The following is a 25,754-nucleotide window of genomic DNA, read 5'->3' on the forward strand; positions in this document are numbered from 1 at the left end:
GCATCGATAAAATGCATTAAACGAGAGGAATGTTGTAAGAATTCAGATTAAAAATAAGAAATTTTGAATGGACCAGTAATTGAAAACATTTATATTATAATATATAATTATTATAACCACATAGTGTGGGCGGGGAGGCGGTGCGCTTCCTTCCCCAAAGAGTTATAATCCGAGGGAATGGGCCCTTCCCTGGGTGCCGAGATAACGCCGAGAATATAAACACCAAGAATATTAGTCCCGAGGGTAAGTCTCACGAATGGATAAGAAACTAGCATATTACCTAAATGCCAATAGTCGTAATCGTAGTTGAATGCTGAGAGGCAATATCCAAAAAACTTACCAATGTGACCTTGAGAGGATCTGCGTGTGTCCTTGAGCGGGATGATTCCAACATTCTCAGATCGTTCAGTAGAGTCTGGACAATACAAAAAGACAACTATCATTAGAGGAAGTTCGAAGTAGAGCATGTAACATTCTCACCCTCCACTTAGCCAGTGTTACATGCCTCTCCAACCTCGAGAAAATGGAAGTTTGATCACTGTAGTAAGTCGAACTTTTAGGCTTGTGAGAGTAGAGCATAAGGTCATCGCGAGGCTCTCCAAAGCTTCACATGCCAATAAGCCCAAACTTGCAAATCAAGTAGACCATCTCTTCAAATCGAATAGGTTTGAAACATTTATATAGTCATGTTATTGTCAAAAGCACCTATATGCTTTTAGTGCTTTAGTCAAAAGATTAGCTTTTACATCAAACGAAATCAAGGGCATAAAATGAAACCAGATCAAGGGCTTAGATTCATGACACATGGCTCAAGGGGGTGTGAGAAAACCCAAACATCTCCCTAGGCTGCTTGCCATAAATAACTATCTTTGGCCTTGCTCTCCCACCCAAACCTCTCAAGGAGCCTCCCACTTGAACTTCTCAAAATTTTTTTCACAAAATTAGGAATCGGATGCACGTGATTCAAGCTGAGAATCATTGTTAGAGTAGGGGATAGGAATTTTAGAAGTAGAGAGAGCCAATAACTTTAGTTATTAGTTATTAGTTAGTTAGTAGTAGGATGTAAGCACTAAGAAAGGCCAGAATGAGTGTGAATATAATTGCTAGTGGGAGAGGTCCCTTGTTGCCATATTAGATTTTCACACTGTAGAGTCTGAACGTCTATCTAGTGTAAAACAGTAAAAAATTGCTTGGAAACTGCCTATGCGTAAACCCAAAGAAATTTGTAACCTAGAAACAAGCTCTTAGAATCTGGTTTTTTTAATGGCCCCTACTCAAGAGCACGGGCTTGATTACCAAAATTTCCCTCCAAAATGCCACACATAGATCCAAATTAAAATTTGGAGTCCACTTGGTTTGCAAAATGCCTGCTTCATGTGAACAAGCTCTTATTAGTGTCTCACTTCTAGAGTCCTCTTGAATACACCCAACCCTAGGCTTCTACCCAATGATTTCACTTCTTGTAGTGGGTGTCCCCAATGAGTTTTATTGGGGGTATTAATTAGATGAGGGGCGACAGAGAAAATTAATGCAAGCGTGGATGGCAAATTAGCGAAGGTGGCAAATTAACGTAAGCGATCTAGAGAGTTCAAATTCTGGAAAGTTCTTCAGGTGCCGAGGGTGAGTATAAGAGGGGGAGGGGCTTCTTCTTTCTTTGTCTCTGTCTCCTAGATGCCTTCCTTCCTCTCTCTGTAGGCTGCTTGCCTTCCTCTACCTCTTCTGATTGCCTCCCTCCTCTCTCTCTCTCTCTCTCTCTCTCTCTCTCTCTCTCTCTCTACTACAAGCTACCTTCATCTCTCAGCTGCCCCCCCCACCCCCCGTCCCCCCCTCCCCCTCCCCTCCCCCCTCTCTGTCTCTGTCTCTGTCTCTGTCTCTGTGGGCTTGCTGGCTCTCACCCACCTATCTCTCAGTGTATGATTAATTAAGCACCCCTCAACTTATGATTAATTAAGCATCAACTTATGACCCTCTGTTGCCACCTACCCGAATTTGTCATGTAGCATCTCATCGAATTTGTTCTAAAAATTAGCTGTTCTTTACAAGTGATTGGAGTTGTTTGTGTTGAGTTATGAATTTTTAAAGTTGAGCATAGCTAGTAGCTAAGATTGCATAGCATCTAGTAGTAATGATATGAGGCATATGTCCCCCTAGCCAACAAAAAATTGAAAATCCCATTAATTAACCCTCCCCCAAATCGCCATGGGAAATTAAGCCAAGTTAGGAGCCCCAAAAATGAAAAATTAACAATTAACGTAAGCCATCTCTGCATCACAAGATTTGAATTTGGCATGCAAGATGGCATAAAGTTTCATGAGGCTACATGCACACTCATGGCCACTTTCCTACTTCAAGACTAAAGGGGTGCTTTCCACTTCCACATTAAAATCCAACTAAGCATGTGGGAACACTTGGCAACCATCCCAGTGTTGCAAGCATGCAAAATGCTAGCTTTGTTACGCATGAGATTATTGCATGTGCCAATCCTTGTTGCTAATTCTAGTTTGTCCATCATTGAGTAATAAACCACCTTTTTAGCTATTCCATGTTGCTTGTATCCAAGCGCCTCTTGCAACTTCTTTCACTTTACATCATCATTGCCTATTTGTTGATTTGTTTAGGTCTCTCTATCTCCCTCACTATATAGCCTAGTTGGTCTTTATTGAGGGTAGCAAGCTAAGGGTGTCCACTTTCGGACCACTTTCGGGTGAGTGTGACACCCGCTCGAGTGAAAATACAAAGGTTTCGCTTCGGTGTGCAATACCTCGATCGAGGTATTATCTCCAATGAAACTCACACACGAGGACAACCGAGCCAAGCCAATACCTCGATCGAGGTCCTAGACTTTTTTCACCGAACCGAGCCTATACCTTGATCGAGGTCTCGTGGCATGCCACCTATACCTCGTTCGAGGTATCGTGGCAATCCAGCTATACCTCAATCGAGGTATTGTGGCAAGTCCACATACCTCGATCGAGGAATCGTGGATAGATGCCTTCGATCGTGTCAAATACCTCGATCGAGGTATGTGCCATCCGATAGGGCAGTTGACATACCTCGATCGAGGTAACGTGGCAAGTCCACGAACCTCGACCTGGTATGCTGGACCGATGACTTGGCCGCATGTCCGATACCACGATCGAGGTATGTGGCATCCGGTTGGCAGCTGACATACCTCGATCGAGGTATCGTGGTAGGTCCATACCTCGATCGAGGTAGATGGACCGATGTGTATGGGGCATGTCAAATACCTCGATTGAGGTATCAAGGTATGACGGAGCGATGTATATGTGGCATGTAAAATACCTCGATCGAGGTATCGTGGCATGTCTATACCTCAATCGAGGTATGATGGATCGATATGTATGTGGCATGTGAAATACCTCGATGGAGGTAGCGAAACCCTAAATTTTCGTATATAAAGAGAGAGACCCCCCTCATTCTTCATACCTCGATCGAGCTCCTCCTCATCGAAATCGACGGATTTGCGGGAGCTCACGGAATTACGACAGCGACGGACAATGACGGAGATGGACAGAGCGGGAGATTCCAGGTAAGGTTTTTTTTATGTAGCATTTTTTTTTGCAAAAATTTATTTAAATTTTAGTTTATAGGATTAATTATAAAATATTTCTAAATTTCAAATGTATTTTAAAGTTTTTTTAAATTATTTTTTCAATTATGTAATTTTTTATCTAAAATGTGAAAATGTATATATTTTGTTTTTTAAAATCATCTTTTAAAAAAAGAGATTAAAGTTATTTTTTAAATTAGTGCTATTTTTATTTAAATAAAAAAACATTTAAATCTTTAAGAAAAAAAGAAAAAAAGAGTTTAAGGTAGCTTTTATGTTATTTAAGTTAGTGAAGTTTTTATTTAAATGTCAAAAAGTATATAATTTATTTTTTAAAATAATCTATTAAAAAAAAGAGATTAAAGTAGTTTTTATGTTATTTTTTAAATTACTGAAGTTTTGAATTAAATATAACATTTAAATTTTATTTTTAGAAATCATCTATTAAAAAAAAGAAAATAAGAGTTTAAAGTAGCTTTTATATTATTTTAGTTTATAGGAATATGTAACTTAATTATAAAATATTTCAAAATTTCAAATGCATTTTAAAGTTTTTTAAATATTTTTTTTTAATTACGTAATTTTTTATTTAAAATGTGAAAATGTATATATTTTGTTTTTTAAAATCATCTATTTAAAAAAAGAGAGATTAAAGTAGGTTTTATGTTATTTTTTAAATTAGTGCTATTTTTATTTAAATAAAAAAATGTTTAAATTTTAGTTTTAAAAATCATCTTTTAAAAAAAAGAAAATAAGAGTTTAAGGTAGCTTTTATGTTATTTAAGTTAGTGAAGTTTTTATTTAAATGTTAGAAAGTATATATTTTATTTTTTAAAATCATCTATTTAAAAAAAAGAGATTAAAGTAGTTTACATGTTATTCTTTAAATTAGTGAAGTTTTGAATTAAATATAACGTTTAAATTTTGTTTTTAGAAATCATCTATTAAAAAAAGAAAATAAGAGTTTAAAGTAATTTAATTATAAAATATTTCAAATTTTCAAATGCATTTTAAAGTTTTTTCAAATAATTTTTTTTAATTATGTAATTTTTTATTTAAAATGTGAAAATGTATATATTTTGTTTTTTAAAATCATCTTTAAAAAAAAGAGAGGTTAAAGTATTTTTTATGTTATTTTTCAAATTAGTGCTATTTTTATTTAAATAAAAAACTGTTTAAATTTTAGTTTTAAAAATCATCTTTAAAAAAAAAAGAAAATAAGAGTTTAAGGTAGCTTTTATGTTATTTAAGTTAGTGAAGTTTTTATTTAAATGTCAAAAAGTATATATTTTGTTTTTTAAAATCATCTATTAAAAAAAAAGAGATTAAAGTAGTTTGCATGTTATGTTTTAAATTAGTAAAGTTTTGAATTAAATATAACGTTTAAATTTTGTTTTTAGAAATCATCTATTAAAAAAAAGAAAATAAGAGTTTAAAGTAGCTTTTATATTATTTTAGTTTATGGGAATATCTAATTTAATTATAAAATATTTCAAAAATTCAAATGCATTTTAAAGTTTTTTTAAATTATTTTTTTTAATTACGTATTTTTTTATTTAAAATGTGAAAATGTATATATTTTGTTTTTTAAAATCATCTATTTAAAAAAAGAGAGATTAAAGTAGTTTTCATGTTATTTTTCAAATTAGTGCTATTTTTATTTAAATAAAAAAATGTTTAAATTTAAGTTTTAAAAATTTTCTTTAAAAAAAAAACAAAATAAGAGTCCAAGGTAGCTTTTATGTTATTTAAGTTAGTGAAGTTTTTATTTAAATGTCAAAAAGTATATATTTTGTTTTTTAAAATCATCTATTTAAAAAAAAAGAGATTAAAGTAGTTTGCATGTTATTTTTTAAATAAGTGAAGTTTTGAATTAAATATAACGTTTAAATTTTGTTTTTAGAAATCATCTATTTAAAAAAAAATTATTGTTGTGTGCGTTTATCTATCTTTATGTGGAATATTATAGATTATATAGTTGGTTAAGAGTTGTTTCATAATTTAGGTAGAGTAAGTAGGCTGAATTAACAAGCTAGAGCAAGATGATCTAGTTAAGGCCTAGTCAAAAAGTTGTTTAGGGCTAGCTATTCCCAACTAGCTAGGAGCCAGTCATGCCAACCAATCATTCAACAGATGCTCCAAGTCAAGCAGTATAACCAAGGTTATCTCAATGACCATAACCTATCTCTATCCTATAAATATTGTCATTTCTTATATATTCTATACATTTCAAGATGCTATTCTACTTTAGTTTGGCATATGTTTAGAGGTGCAATTTGACTTCACCCTTGCAATTATTGAGAGGTGCATTTGTCCACCTTCATGTGGAATATTCTAGTATGCAGGTCTTGCCTCATTTTTCGAGGCTCTAGACTACCATGGGCTCTACTAGCATGTCAAAGTATGTAGTAGAGGTGTATTTTTGGAAGAGAGATGTAAAGATACTGAGTGATAGAAAGAAAATGTTATGTACAATACATTAAAATGGACTACAAGGAATAGATGCTAACTTGAAAGATATAACCTCGATATAACCCAGAGGGAGCATCTAGAACAAAAGCTATTTGCTATTAATTACAGCAAGGGTGGGTAGTATAGACAAGGAGAATGAGCTTAAAGAAACCGAATTTCTAAAGTAAACTTGTAAATAATTGTAAATACGAATTGAATTTGCAACATAGCACTGTTGTAGGCATAGCCACACATTTGGACATGGTAGGATGGGGCATCAGGAGCGTCAGACTGTAGGTGTCGGCGTCGACGCGAGGCACCAGAGTTGCACACTATCCCTGCACCGGCATTGCGAGCTGTTGGAGGATGGATTAGGGGGGATGTTCATTCAGTGGCATCATCCTTGCATGACATGGTCTCTGCCCTATCGAGATCACTTTCGATTCCACCTCCCCCACCTCCCACATCTATGGAGCCTCCCACATCTACACCACCTCCCACATCTACACCGCCTCAGCATGAGTTGGAGACTCGAGACGCACGGATTGCAGAGTTGGAGGCATTGTTGGACGAGTCTAGGGACGAGGTTAGTTATTCTGATTATTTTAGTTTATTTTTTTGTTGCGTGTTTTGAACTGAAGTTTTTTGGTTCATTCTCACCATGTACATGACATGTTTGCATTGCAGGCACATCTATTGCGACAGGATATGGAGTCTCGTGTACGACTGTTGGAAGTAGATTTGGAGGAGCAGAGGATTCAGATGCGTAGCATACCATCGAGCGGAGCACTATATTTTACAGTTGAGACATATTAGTCATGATCCATCTCGCCATAGGATCGACCCCAGCGTGGCCCTGTACCTCGCTCCTCCTGTAGATGTGCCCACTAGGACACCCATAGACGCACAAATCATAGTCAGGCTTCCTACCACCACTTGCGTCCTTTGCCACGAGGAGTTTGACACCGTAGGGTGGTTTGGACTAGGGTGCGACCACATCGCACATCTCCATTGCATGACCTGCCACATGGTGGCACGATCAGTGTGCCCTGTATGCTTTGTTGACATTGATGTGGCCACATACAGAGGACTAGGCATGGATGATCTGTATCCTGGTCATTGTCATGCCATTGATCCATTTGCCCGCATGGTCTTGACAGAGCACTATAGGGAGGAGGCATAGAGAGCTTTGCTGCAGCAGGAGGGTGCTGATACGTCAGTGGTTGCAGCGTGTGCTCCACGACACTTCTCATATGGTGATTTCATGCCAGTGATGAGGCACGAGCAGAGGAGGCACGCCGTATTGAGTGAGAGGCACAGCTTCAGACATCATTGCAGCAGTGGGTGGAGTAGCAGAGCTTGGGCAGGGCCGAGACCAGCATCTTCTACATGTAGAGACGATTACTCGCGCTGGATTTGAGGCACGAGTATTCGCAGATGCACGACTTTGGGAGCTGAGACGCGCATACATAGAGGAGGTGAGGGAGGCAGAGATGGCAGCGGTGGCTCGTGCAGCATGCCCTCCTCTTCATCAGGATGAGGCTGGCCCATCTGATCCGGCTTTGCCTGAGGGCGCACAGCGGACGATTGGGCAGCGGGTCATACAGGAGCCACGTCAGAGGATGACTAGAGGATCATATGTGGAGTTATTAGATTCTAATTCAGGATGATTGTTTAGGCTTCACACATTTCTTGTTTAGGGATGCACTTCTGCACGATGGTGATGATGATGATGTACACATTCATTTTGGTACTTTCATGATATTGTTCTTACTTTTATGATGTATGAGCATTTTCATACTTTCATGATGTTCTTCTTACTTTGTTTATCTCAGTTTATAGTTTGTTCAAATCTAACATAAACATTTAAAATTAGGAGTATGATTTTGAATTTCAAATATCTCAATTCACACATCTAATACATAAGGTATTTTAAAAAGAATGCCATGTGAAGTAATTGTAAAAAAAGTGTTCAAGTATAAGGTCTCTCTCTCTCTCTCTCTCTCTCTCTCATGCTATGAACTTTATCATTTTGAATATCATACTGAATTTTGTATATATCAATGCTTGCAATTATTACACTAAACCTAAGAGCCGTGCGAAGTTTCATCCCCACGTGCGTATTTAAAATTAAGAGTATGATTTTGAATTTCAGATATCTCAATTCACACATCTAATACATAAGGTATTTTAAAAATAATGCATTGTGTCGTAATTGTAAACATTAAGCATTGAAAAGGTGTTCAAGTATAAGGTCTCTCTCTCTCTCTCTCTCTCTCTCTCTCTCTCTCTCTCTCTCTCTATCTCTCTCTCTCTCTATCTCTCTCTTTCTAGAGCTCTCTCGTGCTATGAACTTTATCATTTTGAATATCATATTAAATTTCGTAGATATCAATGCTTGCCATTTTTCATACGTAGTCACTAGTAGGGATTATACCTTCCACGTGGCACATACGAAATTAGTTGGAGACCAAATCTTGCATGGATGTATGCATTATACCTTCCACGTGGCGCATACTAAATCAGTTGGAGACCAAATCTTGCATGGATGTACATCTAGGGTAGCCTAAGAGCCGTGCAAAGTTTAATCCCCAACAGATAATTCCACATGCATATTTGGTTAGTACGTGCGCCATTTTTCATACGCAATCATTAGTAGGGAGTGCTTGCAAAAATGTACGCATTATACCTTCCATGTGGCACATACCAAATCAGTTGGAGACCAAATCCTGCGTGGATGTACGTCTAGGGTAGCCTAAGAGCCGTGCGAAGTTTCATCCCCAACATGGTTTAGGGCTTTTTAGGGTTTAGGGTTTAGTCGTGCTAGTAGGGATTGTAAAAATGTACGCATTATACCTTCCACGTGGCGCAGAGACCAAATCAGTTAGAGACCAAATCTTGCATGGATGTATGTCTAGGATAGCCTAAGAACCGTGCGAAGTTTCATCCCCAACAGGGTTTACGCTTTAGGGTTTAGGGTTCAGGGTTCTTTAGGGTTTAGGGTTTAGGGTTTAGTCGTGCTAGTAAGGATTTGTAAAAATCTACGCATTATACCTTCCACGTGGCGCATACCAAATCAGTTGGAGACCAAATCTTGCATGGATGTACGTACGTCTAGGGTAGCCTAAGAGCTGTGCAAAGTTTAAGGGTAGCCTAAGAGTCGTGCAAAGTTTAATCCCCAACAAATAAGTCCACATGCGTATTTCGTTAGTACGTGCACCATTTTTCATACGTAGTCATGCTAGTAGGGATTGTAAAAATGTATGCATTATACCTTCCACGTGGCACATATCAAATCAGTTGGAGACCAAATCTTGCATGGATGTACGTCTAGGGTAGCCTAAGAGTCGTGCAAAATTTAATCCCCAACAGATAAGTCCACATGCATATTTCGTTAGTACGTGCGCCATTTTTCATATGTAGTCGTGCTAGTAGGGATTGTAAAAATGTACACATTATACCTTCCACGTGGCACATACCAAATCAATTGGAGACTAAATCTTGCGTGGACGTATGTCTAGGGTGGCCTAAGAGTCATGCAAAGTTTCATCCCCAATAGATAAGTCCACACGCGTATATCATTAGTACATGCGCCATTTTTCATATGTAGTCGTGCTAGTAGGGATTGTAAAAATGTACACATTATACCTTCCACGTGGCGCATACCAAATCAATTGGAGACTAAATCTTTCGTGGACGTATGTCTAGAGTGGCCTAAGAGTCGTGCGAACTTTCATCCCCAATAGATAAGTCCACACGCGTATATCATTAGTACATGCGCCATTTTTCATATGTAGTGCTAGTAGGGATTGTAAAGATGTACGCATTATACCTTCCACGTGGCGCATACCAAATCGGTTGGAGACCAAATCTTGCGTGGATGTATGTCTAGGGTGGCCTAAGAGTCATGCAAAGTTTCATCCCCAATAGATAAGTCCACATGCATATTTCATTCGTATGTGCGCCATTTTTCATACGTAGTTGTGCTAGTAGGGATTGTAAAAATGTATGCATTATACCTTCCACGTGGCGCATACCAAATCAGTTGGAGACCAAATCTTGCGTGGATGTACGTCTAGGATAGCCTAAGAGCCGTGCAAAGTTTAATCCCCAACAGATAAGTCCACATGCGTATTTTGTTAGTACGTGCGCCATTTTTTATACGTAGTCGTGTTAGTAGGGATTGTAAAAATGTATGCATTTGACCTTCCACGTGGCGCATACCAAATCAGTTGGAGACCAAATCTTGTGTGGATGTACGTCTAGGGTAGCTAAGAGCTCTGCAAAGTTTAATCCCCAACAGATAAGTCCACATGCATATTTCATTAGTACGTGCACCATTTTTCATACGTAGTCGTGCTAGTAGGGATTGTAAAAATGTACGCATTATACCTTTCACGTGGCGCATACCAAATCAGTTGGAGACCAAATCTTGCATGGATGTACGTCTAGGGTAGCCTAGGAGCCGTGCAAAGTTTAATCCCCAACAGATAAGTCCACATGCGTATTTCTTTAGTACGTGCACCATTTTTCATACGTAGTCGTACTAGTAGGGATTGTAAAAATCCCGTAAAAATGTACGCATTATACCTTCCATGTGGCACATACCAAATCAGTTGGAGACCAAATCTTGCGTGGATGTACGTCTAGGGTAGCCTAATAGCTATGCAAAGTTTAATCCCCAACAGATAAGTCCACATGCATATTTCGTTAGGACGTGCGCCATTTTTCATACGTAGTCATGCTAGTAGGGATTGTAAAAATGTATGCATTATACCTTCCACATGGCGCATACCGAATCAGTTGGAGACCAAATCTTGCATGGATGTATGTCTAGGGTGGCCTAAGAGTCGTGCGAAGTTTCATCCCCAACAGATAAGTCCACACGTGTATTTTGTTAGTACGTGCACCATTTTTCATACATAGTCATGCTAGTAGGGATTGTAAAAATGTACGCATTATACCTTTCATGTGGCATATACCAAATTAGTTAGAGACCAAATCTTGCATGGATGTACATCTAGGGTAGCCTAAGAGCCGTGCAAATTTTAATCCCCAATAGATAAGTCCACATGCATATTTTGTTAGTACGTGTGCCATTTTTCATACGTAGTCATGCTAGTAGGGATTGTAAAAATGTACGCATTATACCTTCCACGTGGCGAAATCGGCCCATGGTATCATGGAGCACCCTCCCCAATCATCATCAATGCATGCAGAGCAAAAACATGCAAACCGTCGAGAAAAGATCGCAGGGTGAGACTCACCTATGCTCCTGATGGAATGGAAATCAAGAGTGCCAGACACTGAACGACAATCAAAAGGCCTAGACCGATCAAGACTCCCAATGTCCATGCACCAAAAATACCGGCTCACCACCCTATCGTCACGCGACTGAAACGAGGAGATAGCACTAGTGCTGGCTGCACCACCGCACCACATCATGTGCATCCTTGAAGCGATCGGCACTGTGACGCAACTGGTATCGATGCAAAGCATGCTTCATGCTAGCACTTGCACCATCGTGCTCTCCCTTACCGTGCCCTATCTCGAAGAAGCTCCATGTGATCGGAATGCTTGTCTCATGGTGCCATTTGCAGAACCAATAAAACTATCTAGCAGATTTGAATTGACCACCACAGCCATCTGACAAGATCCAGTGTTGCTGCCATGTGACACCATGATCCCTCAAGAAACTATCATGCAAAGTGAAGCAATGCTGCACAAAATGGGCATCATGCGATCGATCATCACTAATGTAGAAGTGATACTCTCGCACAATGATGCGTGAGTCCATGGTGCTATCAATGCCATCCACATGAGCCTGTGCATGACAAGAGCTAATGTCCACAAATATAGCAACCTGCAATATGGCATTGAAAAAAAATATGACTATTGAAATAATTCAATATAATGAGGCCATAAAAAAACCAATAACTCAATCACACGTCACCTGTTCGGAGAAATAATACTCCGATTGGATCTCATGCTATGGGGCAAAGGTATAATTCTCCGCAAAGTCCACCACTGAGACAACCACCCCTATAGGAAATGTCCTCAAACATGCACGGAACTGACGATCCTCCCATTTCACAATGTGCGAGTGGCGTATGTAGCGGTACAGCTTCCCTCGAAAACTGTCAATGAATACAACACGTGGTGTCTCCTTCCCCACAATGTGCAACCTCCTCGACTGTGCACCACCATCTAATGTCAAGGTACTGTACTCATACTGCTGCCAATGAACCATCGGCACATCACAAGTATCTAGTGCAACTCGTGGCACTCTAGCAAAGTCACCATACAAAGTACACCTGCCTTCCACACAATCAAGGGAGTGGAATAAAGCATCACCATCTCGTGTACACAATATGGAATGAATGAAGTCACGAGGGATGGAAGGAACCACTCCCCTATGACCATCAAGGGAACGAAATACGTCATACATCAATCCAAAATCCACATGGTAGCGACAACAGCATGTGTCATGCTCCTGAGAGCATCGCACAAACCATGGCCTGCATCGCTCAAATGACCTCTGCCCAATCCTGAACTCCGGGTGCACCTCTACAAACTGAGTGTACAACTCAGTCTGGGTACACTCCAAAAAACATGTACCATGCTCAATGTACACACCGTGTGACACCCTATTCCGCAATGCCTTCTTGAACACCAGGGATGCTCTGCAATGCTCCTCCCAAAATTGTTGTATGAAGGACCTAGTGGAATCATCCAACAATTGATCGTCGCTGCGAGGTGCACAACCACTCGAAGCCCAAAGAGCATCAGTCTCACTATCCTCTAGACTCTGCCTCCTAATCATGCCTGCTTGCAATGTGCGCGATGCAATCTGAAGAAGACGTGAAGCGGTATGCACATGGCCTATCATATGAGGTCTACTAATGGCACCCACAATAGCACGACGTGCTGCCAAGGCATCACTGGAGTTCCTATGCTTAATAGAAGCATAGGAACGTCGAACACTGCTTAGGACCTCGCTACATACAACCCTATCTCTATGTGCACCAAGACCAGCAAGCCTCCTACACTCTACCAAGTCAGGGTGATCAATCAGGGACGTGAGAAGAGCAGACTGCGAAGCTGGCGTGAGGTCACTAAAAAAAGACTTCACAATCTTGCTAGTACGATGACAGATAGTGGACTTTGGCAAGTCACATCGTGAAGCAACACTGCTGCTACAAGGTGGGGCAAGGGGATCAATGGGAGATGGTAGGGTGGACGGGGGAAGGGAGTCACCAAGGGGAACAGGGGGAGGGGGAGGGGGGAGGGTGGAGGGGGGAGAGGTAGAGGTGGAGGCCAAAATGTAGGTGGCTAGGGGAAGGGCGGAGGCTGGAGGTAAGGGAGCGGATGAGGATGGGGGGACAATGGAGGTGGGGGTGGGGGTGGGGGTGGAGGTGGAGGTGGAGGTGGGATGTAGAGGTGGAGGTGGATCGGTGGTGGCAGCACGAGCTCTAGCTCTAGAGGCTCTCTTGCGCTCACGAGCCTTCCGCTTGCGCTCCTCGTCAATGAGATTTGGGGGGGGGGTTCCTTCACATCTACTAGCTCTACGGCTTTGAGAACCCATTCTCAATGAAAGTAGGATGGAAGGTGTGACAAAGTGATGAGGAGGCAAGAATCGCTAAGAATGGGTGAAATGAACCAAAACGTGGTATCTTATAGAGAGCCTCAACTCATCCACTAGATTGCTCTTGATTATTATTGGTGGAGAAGGTGCTAAGATTGAAACTAATTGGCTGGAATGCAACGTTAATTTCGAATATTTGCATCGTTTGATTTTATTCCAGTTTTGTACCTCCAAATACCTCGATCGTGGTCATAAACCTCAATCGAGGTATGCTATGCCTAGGTCATATACCTTGATCGAGGTATTCAATGCCTCATGCAGGTCATAAACCTCAATCGAGGTACTCTATGCCCCACGGTCATATACCTCGATCGAGGTATTCTATGCCTCATGTAGGTCATAAACCTCGATCGAGGTATTCTATGCCTCATGCAGGTCATAAACCTCGATCGAGGTATTCTATGCCTCGCACATCACGGTCATAAACCTCGATCGAGGTATTCTATGCCTTGCGCACATCATGATGTGTATACATGTGGCTGATGTGGCACCATGCATGGTCATGATGTGGCAATATGGTGTGGAATATATGAGTCTCTTCCATGACGTGGAAATGTGATGTGGCATGATGAGTTGGCATTCATGAGGTGGTAGATTGACATGGCAAATTGAGGTGGAGGGATTGGTGATGTGGTAAGGTTGACGAGGTATGCCAAGGTGGCAAGGTGTGATGACATGGCTCCAAGAGTTCCTATGATGTGGAATGATGAGGTGGCACATGTGGCTGATGTGGCAGCACGTGTGGCAATGTAAGGTGACATGGTAAGGAGTGATGTCACATCTCCTTGATGACATGGCACCACGTGGTCTAACAACATGGCATGGTTGCAAGGCAAAAATAGATGACTCAGCCTTCCGCATGGGTAGCATGCACACTCCAAAGGCTTGCCACTAGGGTCGGTGATGCTCCTAGCCTACCTCACCATGCCTAATACTAAGCCTACCTTGTCTTGGTATTAGGCTTGGGTGGCCCTTTTTCCCCCACAAAAGGGAGATTTCACTCTTGGAGGCCATATCGTACGTTTCCCTTACTCAAATTTAACCAAAATTTTTCCCTCTTATTCATCATGCTAAATCCTTTGATATAAAGTTATTTGTACCTCCTCTCTTATCTTGCCCCATGCTAGCAGCAATTCTTGTTCCTCTGAGTTTGAGATAGGACCCATTACATCAAGAATTCCTCCTGCCATTGGTTTATGCGGTCCTTGTGGCTTCTCTGCCCCTTTTCCCTTAGAAGTTGAAGGATTTTCTGGACACTAGGCAGCCACATGCCCCTCTTTGCCCCATCTGAAGCATTTACCCTCTTTTCTAGAAAGTTTCAATTTGTTCGGGGGTAAACTGTGGTCTTCCCTTATAGGGCCTTTGTACTTAGTTTCCCCTCGGTACTCTATTTGATATTCTAAGTCACCTTCCATTTGCATAAGTGCATCTATAGCACCTACCAACTTTCGAGCTGATCTACACGTCAAAATAGTTAACATAAATGAATGTGCACATTGCATAGGATGCATCTCATTGATGTAATTGTGACACAAGTAGGTTATACTTACTCTGACACACTACCATGGATAGATGCTATTGAATTGACAAAGAAACATTGCTTGGCTAAGATGTCCACGGTCACCAAGCTCTAATGCGAGCTGCATTATCAATTAAGAATAATTATTATTTGATATAATCCTCCATAATGTAAGAGATAAGCTAAGTAGGGATTGATACTCACTCCTCGTGATATGCAATAAAGATAACTCGCACCACAGTCAAATCAACAAGTTGCAACCACTTAAAAACATCATCTGTGGTCTTCTGCTTATTGCTAAGTACATTAGAAACAAGAGGATCGACCATATATGCATATCTCTGTATATATAGGGGAAGCTGTTCTAACACCATACTGCAATAAAAAGAAAAGAATATTATTTCATTTGATCCAATGGAAATACAAAGGCATAAAGTCAAGAAAAAGTTTGTGTGAAACCTGAGGATGGCTATTATGACCTTGTCATTAACCTCTTTCTTGAAGTTTAAAAGGATTGAAATGTCCACTTCATCGAATAGAAAAGTAAGAGGTTGTTCTCAAACTTGAAACCTAACTTGAAATGACTTCTCCATTTGTTGCAAGGTATGATTATTTTCTAGAGTCATCCGATGGATAGCCAGAGTCATGGACTTTGATGAAAACTAAGTAATGATTTGAAGCAGTTAAACTGTCAGTATTGTGTTGTTTCATGAGATATGATACATCTAAATGCCACGTCACAAAGCATGAAGCTCATCCACCAATGGCATAAGGAATATTCTAGTTTACAACGATCACTAGCTATGTAGACCAAGATGTGGAAGGAATCAACACCATTTATAGGCAATCCAAGACATAAGTGGAGGAAAGGTATAATGTATGCTCCCTTCCTTGCTTTCACCTAAATGCCACGCCACAAAGCATGAAGCTCATCCACCAATAGCGTAAGGAATATTCTAGTTTACAACTATCACTAGCCATGTAGACCAAGATGTGGAAGGAATTAACACCATTTATAGGCAATCCAAGACATAAGTGGTGGAAAGGTATAATGTATGCTCCCTTCCTTGCTTTCATGCCCTTATTTTATATCCAAAATTTCCCTCCCTAATTGGCATCCCACATGCACAAGGTGGGAAAAATGAGATTCCATGTGATCGTTAGCTCAATACCTTCAAATGGGTGCAATAACTCTTGGCCTGCATTTCCACATAAGTGAAAAATAGTCTCTAGAGTCAATATTGGATGCCTCACCTCCTTGGAATCTTTCCCAATATTATAATTCACACAAAGCATCTATGAGGACAAGTGGAGGGCTAGAACAAAGATGATGATTCCTCTATTATAATTCTCTCCCTACTTCCTAGCTAATTATTCCAATGGCCCTTACTCTGAATAGATTATTTGATACTAAGGGGAAATGTAATTGAAAAGACTTTATTTTTAATGGAGAAATTTAATTGATTTCTTAGGTACACAATAATACCTTCAAAATATTGTGCAAACAAGGGACTTGAACATTGGTTTTCTCCACTTTTCTATTTGAAGATATTGTGCAACAAGTAGAGTACCACGGTTTTAAAATCTTACCATCATAAATAAAATGGAGAAACCACCTCTCTTTGTTAAGGTTGGTGTAAATTGCACCACATCATACGGGCATAGGGTGAAAACCTAACCCGAACCTTAAGGGTTCCTCATGTATATATTTCATGTTTATAGTCAACACAATGTAGTGTATACAGCATAATGTATATTACCTATCTTGTGCACTCGACTCACTCCACCCAATCCTCTAGAACTCTTAAAAAATGGAGAGACTAATCACTCTCATCTTTACTCCTCCCCTCCCCTCCACTCCTTTCCCACTTACCACACATTTTTATTTTTTAATCAATTGGGAGATCTATTGGGTTAAAAGGGAAAATTTTTTGTTGATGTAACTTCCATGGGTATTTTAAAACCATCAATAGGTATTAGGTTTTGATGAGACCATGGTGAAGTAGAAAGAAAAGAGGTGGCTCAAGGGAAGTAGCAAGCTAAGGGTGTCCACTTTTTGTTCACTCCCCAATCCTTAGGAGGTGGAAAAACAAGCTTTTTAGCACACAAAAATGCAAATCTCACCTACTTCCCTATGGATCTAGTCTTTGAAGTCTTCAGACACAACATCACACATGCTATTGTGCACACAATCATGTAGTTTGATAAAAAATTCGATGCACACACAAAAACTTTCTTTGTGTCACACGGCATGGTTCTAGGGTGGTCACACCTTTGTCACGAACAGAGAGTGTCATATTCCATGTTGGCACAGCGACAACATACTCTCAAATCTATTTTATTACACGTCCTCAGGTTAGGGCTTATTTTGATTTTGGAGTTGGGATGCCATGTGCATAACCCAGTGGCTGTTGAGCTTGTGGTATGTGAGTCATTCCTACTATAATGCTTTTGCACCATAAAATTTATGGTATGTAGTTAGGAAGCTTATCTCCTCTTGAGGAAGGGTAGATGGTTGTGAATTTCAGAGGGGATCTCGTTGCAGAGGTTGTGGACTTTGCCATCGAATCTTCTTGGGAAGAGGTTTGGCGGGGGTCTGGTTGTTGAGGTTGGTATTTCTTGCTTTCTTGCATACATAATGGATGTGATTACACCCGTATCATTGAGCTTGAGATAAGTTTGTATGCGAGTCTGATATTTTTGTATTTAGGAGACGGCTGTGATGTTTGGCGGGGGTCTTGTTGCTGAGGCTACAGACTCTTTTGTCAATTCATTTGGAGTTTTGGCATAGTTTCTTGTCTTGCTTGTCAATTCATTGCATGCTTTGAGAGTATGGAATGAAAGTGTGTGATACTATTATTGATGTAATCTATTATGTGCCTATGCAAAATCATGTGAGTCCACGTGATGTGTCTAACTATATGCTTATTTGTGGGATTTGATAGGGAAACTAAGACTCAATTATCCCTAATACGAAATTGATTAGGTCTTCCTAAATGTGCAAAAATGTGCATATGCAAGTGAGTGTGCATGTAACAATCTAGTGCAAACTATATGTGCCAAAACATGAATATGCTAGTGAGTTCTCATGATACAATCTAATCCTAACTAAGGAAGACTTAGTTTTCCAAATCTTCATTTTTGTCGGGGATGGCTTGCATGTTGAAGTAGCGCTTCAGTCGCGGCTCCCATTTATTGTTGTGTTGAATTGGACTCCATCCAATGTTTCTAGTAGTATAGCTCCGATGGGATTTTCTTTCTTACTCGATAGGGTCCTTGACCTAGATACTTCAGTTTCCCCTTGTGTACTTTGGCATTGTATAGCAAGACCAAGTCACCTTCCTTGATGTCTTTAGCTTTAAAATTTATGTCAAACCATGCCTTTCTTCTGTGTTTTTCTATTGTCAAGGCATGGTAGGTGACTAGTCTTATCTCTGTATGCTTCTCTAACTGATAGAGTCTTTCTTTCAAGGATTCATGGTCTCCCATGCATTCCTGTACTGCTATGCGTAGGCTTGGTATTACAAATTCCAGTGGGACCACAGCTTCAAGGTCATACACCAATTGAAAAGGTGTGTTTTATGTACTGACCTTGAGTGTGGTTCTGTATGCCCATAAGGCTACGTTTAGTTTCTCTACCCAATCAGAACGATGTGGTTCTACTACCTTGGTGAGGATAATGCATAATATTTTGTTGGTGGATTCGGCCTATCCATTCCCTTGGGGTTAGTAGGGTGTGCTTTTTCTATGGATTCCCATAAAGCCAAACAAGAGTTCTTGGATTACCTCATTGACAAAATGTGTGTCTCTATTTGACATAATTTCAATGGGGCATTTGAATTGGGTGATCACATTTTCGTATAAGAATCTTGGTTTGCTTTTGGCATCTGCCTTTCTGACTTCTTTAGCTTTAGCCCATTTTGTAAAGTAATCAGTGGCCACAATGATGTAGTGTGCCTATGTTCCTTTTGCTGCTGGATGGATGGGACCCACATAGTCAATCCCCCATTTTTCAGATGGTTTTTGTGCAACAACTGTTTTTAGGGGATTGAAGTCTTTGTGTTGTAGTTAGTAGTCTGTTGGCATACATCACAGTCTTTTACATATTCATAGGCATCTACCCATAGTGTTGACCACCAGTAGCCTACGAGGAGGACTTTTCTTGCTATGGCTTCCCCTTGGAAGTGTCCTCTTGTAATGCCTTCATGGACTTCACTCAGGATTGGCATGATCTCATGAGGCATTACACATCTTCTTAATACCTAGTCCTTGCCCATCTTATATAGTTGTCCTGCAATGAGTTAATAGGGTGCAACTTTTAGAATTAGTTTTTTGGCATCTACTACTTTCATTTTAGGGGGTGGTCTTCCTGCCATTAAGTACCCAATGATATCTCCATACCACTCTAGAACAACATCTATTTGAAATAGTGTGGCATCTAGCAAGTCGTCTTCTCCTCCAGTGGCTTCTTCTCCCAACTTGACATGAGACATGTGATCGGCAATGTAGTGTTGGGCACCTTTGCAGACCACTATTTTGAAGTTAAATTCTTGAAGCAAGAGCAGCCATCTGGTTATTCTTCCTATTGTACACGGATGGTTCACAAGATAAAGCAATACTTGATGGTCGGTGTAGAAGACAAAATCATTTGCTAGTAGATAGTGCCGAATTTTTTAAACACTATACACTATTGCTAGGGCTTATCTTTCTGTGGTGATATAGTTGATCTTTGCATCATTAAGTTGTTGACTGGTGAAGTAGAATGGGTAGTCTTTCTTATGTTCACCAGGTTGACAAAGCACACTCCCAATTGCATACTTGGATCCATTAGTATGAACATGAAAATCAATATCCCAATTGGGAGATATAAGGATGGGTGCTGTGATTAGGTGCCTTTTTAAAAGCTCAAAGGCTTGGTCACACTCTTCTGTCCATAAGAATTTCACTAATAATTTGTAAAGTGTTCTAGCTATCATGGCATACTGCAATATAAGTCTTCTATAATAGCCAACATGTCCCATAAAGACTTGTGTAACACCTTTAGAATTTGTAGTAGGAAATTCCATGATGATTTTGATTTTGTCCATGTCAGTTGTGCAATCCCATGTTGCAAAAAAATGTGTCCCAAAACAACTCCGTGGGTGACCATGAACTGGCATTTTGTTGGGTTTAGGGAGATGCCATACTCCCTGCATTTGATTAGTACTACTTCAAGACATTTGAAGTGGTCTTTTTTGTTCAAATGGATGCACAAATCATCCAAGAACACCTGTAAAATTTATTTAGAAATGACTTGAAAGCTATGAACATGACTTGCTAGAATGTGGCTGGGGCATTACGAGGTAGTCAATAGAGTGAGCGAGAAAAACTAGCGGGCCCAATGAAGCGAGCGAGTTTTTTTACAATTCCTCTGATGAGAACAAATTTGAAACCAAACTTACTATAGCAAGATGTTGTCATAATAAGCATACCAATAATCAGACTTACAATCCACCCTATCTTTCACTTGAAGAACATAAACTAATTACCAAACTCATAACATAGATGACTGTTAAAATACCACTTCACCTGCAAAATGCACTAGACCAAAACTTTCCAAATGTGTCCATGGTTCACCACAATAATTATCAGTCTATGAACAAAATGGTGTTTTAAACCATATTCTAATCCCCCTGACATTCATCATCAAGAAAGTAGTTGCACACATGTGGTTTATCTAATTGGCACTCATCATATCTCTTGTCGGCGGTCATGAATCTTGCCATTTTTTCTGCATAGCATGGTAACAAACTACAACAAAACATACATTTCAAAGGAAAGTAACTCAAAGTGGAACAATGAAAATAATTTCCAATAAGAAGAACTTGCCATTCTTATGTGTTATACAAAAGACAATTTGCTACCAACAAAAAGCAAAAAAAATCAATTGCTAGATCAAGGCCTTACAAACACTATCCAAAGCATCAAAATTTGTACTTTCTTGATTCAAAGGCACCCGTAAATGTTCACTATCTACCATATTATAAAGATGCTAAATAACACTTTCAAAGTCCTCAATTTTAGCATTCAAAATATATAACAAAAAAACTCAGGGCCAATAGCATATTACTCATCAAAGGGGTTTGTGACACATTCCACTCTCTCTTCTTCCCCCTCTCCATCATGCTCTAACCTGATCCGTTTTCCAGAATGATCTGCCACAAGTGGCTCAACAATGCTAGCCACAATACCGTTGTCTGAATCAAATGAAAAACAAGGCTTGCCAATGGCCTAACAAGCATGCATAAGAGGGGCTGTACCACAACCCATCTCTAGAACTAGCCCTCCAGGAACACAGGAAGAGACATAATGCAACCTACAAAAAAAGTCCACCTCGTGATAGCTGAGAAGACATCGGCACGATTGTCCTTGCAGAGGGAGGTATGTGATGAGTCCATACATCTTCACGTGGATCAATCAAAAGCTGTTAGAAAAGTGGAAAGCTCTCCTCCCAAAAAACTATTGGATTCTTCTTTGCTCTATGTATTAGAGCTAATACTAAAGATTGCATCTGGAAACCACATGGAGAAAAACATGTGTAGTATATTGACTTCAACTAACAAGCATTATAGCATGAAAGATGGCAAACATAGCATGCATAGGACTTATCCTTCCAAACATAGCATGCATAGGACTAATGAGGAGACAGTTGTAAAAGACACATTTATCATGGAATGCAAACATAGAATGCATGGAATGGTAGCTTACCTTAACACTTTTATCATGTTCTCTACAAAATCCATGTGGAAACTTGTCATGAATGATCACATGTCTGACAACCTCCAAGCCCTGGACATATGCAAACCGTTCCATCCAACCAATACATTGTCCTGCAAGCAATTAGACTAGTAGAATGGAAACACAAAATGTGAAATATCAATTGTGGTATTGTGCCTTACCTGCCAAAGGACATATGCATGCTAACCAACCACTATCAGACAAAGAAGCTGATGCAACTGCAAGCCCATGCCGCACATGGTCCTCGAGCAAGACATTCCAAGTAGGAGTGGATCCTCTCTCATCAAGTGGATAGCCAAATGGAAAATCAAGCAATATAAAATCTGAAGCCCACTTCACCTTCTTACCCATCCTCTTGTAGTCCTGATCTCGACTAGCCACTGTAATAAAAAACTCATGCAAAATAGCATACTTATCATTTCTTTTAGAGTCAGCAAAGTCTTTGCCCATTGCAATGTAATCTCCAACTGTACAAGCAAACAAAGGTGTGATGCCACGGGCCAAGGAAATGTCAGGTGACTGTGATCGATGGAACACGTATTGCTTCACAAGTCCCGAGATTGATTCTTCACCTATATGCAAAAGCAAATCAATTACAAGTAAAACTTGAGAAAATCAAACATCGCTAAGAGGGGCGTTCCTAAAATCAAATGACTGAGAAAATGAACGATAATCCAAGTCCAAACGACATTAACAACAATAGAAAGGGGCGTCCCTAAAAGGGGAAAACAACAGTAGGACATAATAAAGCATGTATGTCAGGTCTCTGTTTAGTAGAGCATGGCGGGAATCCCTCTCATTTTCCTTTGCGAAGCATCAAAAATCATCTAACATTTCACTCCTCCATTCCGTTTCATGCTTTCGAGCCTCGAGCGCCTTCACTCCTCCAAGCAGACGATCAACTTGGATGATAGGGTTTAAGATCTCCCTAACAAGACACAACTTCTCTCTTGTCTCTACCTCACTAGCTTAGATCCGATTTGCGTTAAGCATGCAGAGTGCCAAAGAATGCACAACCGCAACCACTTCAATGGCCAGCACAGTCCTTGTATAGGCTTGTAGCACCAGGAGGAATTTATACCAAGGATGAGAGCAAGCAGCTGAGAAGGAACAAGCACGTAGGTCACATATGCAAGAGAAGTCGACACTTTGATTTGACAATGTACAGCCAGCATGCTCATGAGATAAGATAGCACAAGAAATGCTAGAGAGCAGTAAATAGCTTTCAAGAAATATAAACTGTGCAAAATGAACATGCTGGAGAGCCTCCCAATAAGAGCAACATAAAGATGACCAAAGCAAACCTCTATAATTGTGTAACAAGACACAGCAAGCTAGAGGAGAGGATGCCAAACTTGATGAAGGGTAGAGGAGAACCAGCTATTGAGTGATCGAGGCTGAGCTTTTGAGCAAGGATTCGTGCAAGGAATGAAGATGTCAGATTCTTCAATTTCTTCAATATCAATCTATCTCCAGATTCATCTTGGCTCTTCTTCCCCTCCTTTGCGACAACCCTAGATCTGCAACAAGTTGAGCAAGATCTAGTCTTGGATCTGCCATGCCCTCCGTGATGCCCATGATGCCCTCCGTGATGCCCATGGATCAAAAACCAGAAGTCAAAAACCAGAAGGGGCAGAGGGACACGTGGTGGAAAGAGAAGAGAAGAAGAGAAGAAAAATTATGAATCTTAAAGACAGGAGAAGAAAAGGAGAAGAAGAGAAGAAGAAGAAGAAAAAAAGAGAAAAGAAGAGAAGAGAGAAGAGAAGAAGAGAAGGGGGCAATACAGATGTGATGAGAGTCATGCTCAATTCCTCTGCCTATCTCCTTAGTGCATGAATTGTGGATAAGCTCGAGGACAAGCACAAGCAAAAGGCCGAGCCATCTTGCCCTCGCTTCGAGCTTCGAGGGCAACCTCTCGGATGCTTTATGAGCAAGGAAACTAACCAAGCTCGAGGATAAGCAAATGCAAAATCCCTAGCCGTGTTGCTCCCCTCCCTTTCGTTTGTATCTCTTCTTGCATGCTGTTGAATGGTGCTTTAATTGGTTAGATCTCATGTTGGCTCACTTGAATGCTCACAGCCTCAGCTATGGTTCTAATAAAGGCCTCCTTGAAGCTCAGAGGTGGTGACGGGCTACATCACAGGCCCCTCGTCAAAGCTAAACTTCCTATCCACCTTCTTGGATTTCCCATCTTCACAGGTATTGTTGTTGGCAATTGCGAGGAGCTTGCGCTACTCCTCGGCACCTCCTAGGATTCTGGCCCTTCTTTTCACATCGGATATCGACCCAACCAGCCTGATCGCCCCTTCACGCTCGTCATGAAAACAGGTTTTGGGCCATGGAATTCCTTTGCTTCAGCTGCCCTGGCTATGGCTACAGAATTCAACCTCTCGAATCCAAGTAGCCTGAGATTTCGCCTATGGGTGAAACCACAGCTAGGGGATTTCAGCTTTCGATGAGATTTTCATTCTCCACTCGAAAATGCCTCTCAGGGCAATCTCCAGGGCACGATACACTGGAGACAGAATCAGCTTGGTTTGCAGGTGAATACCGGCAGGCTAGACATAGGGTTCACAAACAATTTTGCAAGGTATGATACTCAACACCATGCTCAGGGAAATGAGAGGTTACATGCACTAACAATAGAGCTCTTCGAAGAAGATAGGCAGTCATTGGAGGGCATTTTCCTCTAGTCTCAGAATGGCTATCGAGGAATGGCTATCGAGGAATGGTTCCTTAGTGCATTTTCCTCTAGTCTCAGAATGGCTATCGAGGAATCCCTGGGGTCTATCGAATGTGCACTAAGGGTCTTGGGCTACTGCAGGATCTTCTGTGCTGCCAGCTTTGAGTAGTCTCCACTCTCCCAAGTTCCAACTTTTGAGCTATCAAAAGATGTCTAGCATCGAATCAATCAATTCCACAAACTCATGAAACTCATTCAGCCATAGCTAGAAGCAGCTCACAATTCACAGTTCGCCATAGCCATAGCTTGAGATCTCAGCTCCTCTCATAGCTCAAGCTCGCTCCTTTCCTCTTCCTCCTCCTACATCCCACCGCTGTCGGTTTACCTTCCTCTTCATTCTTCCTCTTGCTCTTCCCAGTTCCCACCCTCCCCTTGCTTTCGCATCATCAATGCCTCTCTCCATTCAACGCACGTCCTTCTTTACCACCTCCATGCACAACTCACCTTGCATGCACAGTATCATGCCTGTCCTCTCCCCCCTCATCCAACTCCCCACGCATCCCCTCATGTCTTTTCCCAGCTCCACAAAAGCCGCGCCAATTGCAGGTCACACGTATCGGACCCCTGCTCCTGCAGCAGCCCAAGATCCTCTAGTCTCAAAATGGATATCGAGGAATCCCAAGATAGCTTCATCGTTTGTTTTGCCATTTTGCTGCCTTTCCCTTTCTACTGGTTCCTCTGGAACTTCCCCTAGACTTGGACCCAAATCTGAGGCCCCTCCGTCGACCCTTGCCATCGTATGGCCCAGATCTCCACCCTCCTTAAACTTGGACAATTCGCGGCTCTATTTCCTGTGTCCACCCTCTCTTGGCCTCCATTCTATTCTTTGCTGCTCATCTTGGTCGGTCAGTTCCTCAACTTCAAGTGGGCGCTTCGAGAAGATCTCTAATGCTGCTTCAGCACCTTCACAAAGCTCAAAATGGTTATCATTTTCTTTCTAGTTTTGTTCAAAGGGATTACGAGCATCATTGTGTGCAGGGTTTATCAGCTTCTTGGAGAAGACGGTGTGTATTACGGAGTGCGCTTTGGGAAAGACTACTGTGCTCAG

The sequence above is a fragment of the Dipteris shenzhenensis genome, chromosome 8, assembly GCF_047967505.1.
Source record: "Dipteris shenzhenensis isolate YYH24624 ecotype China chromosome 8, Dip_SZ_1.0, whole genome shotgun sequence".
Classification (NCBI taxonomy): Eukaryota; Viridiplantae; Streptophyta; class Polypodiopsida; order Gleicheniales; family Dipteridaceae; genus Dipteris; species Dipteris shenzhenensis.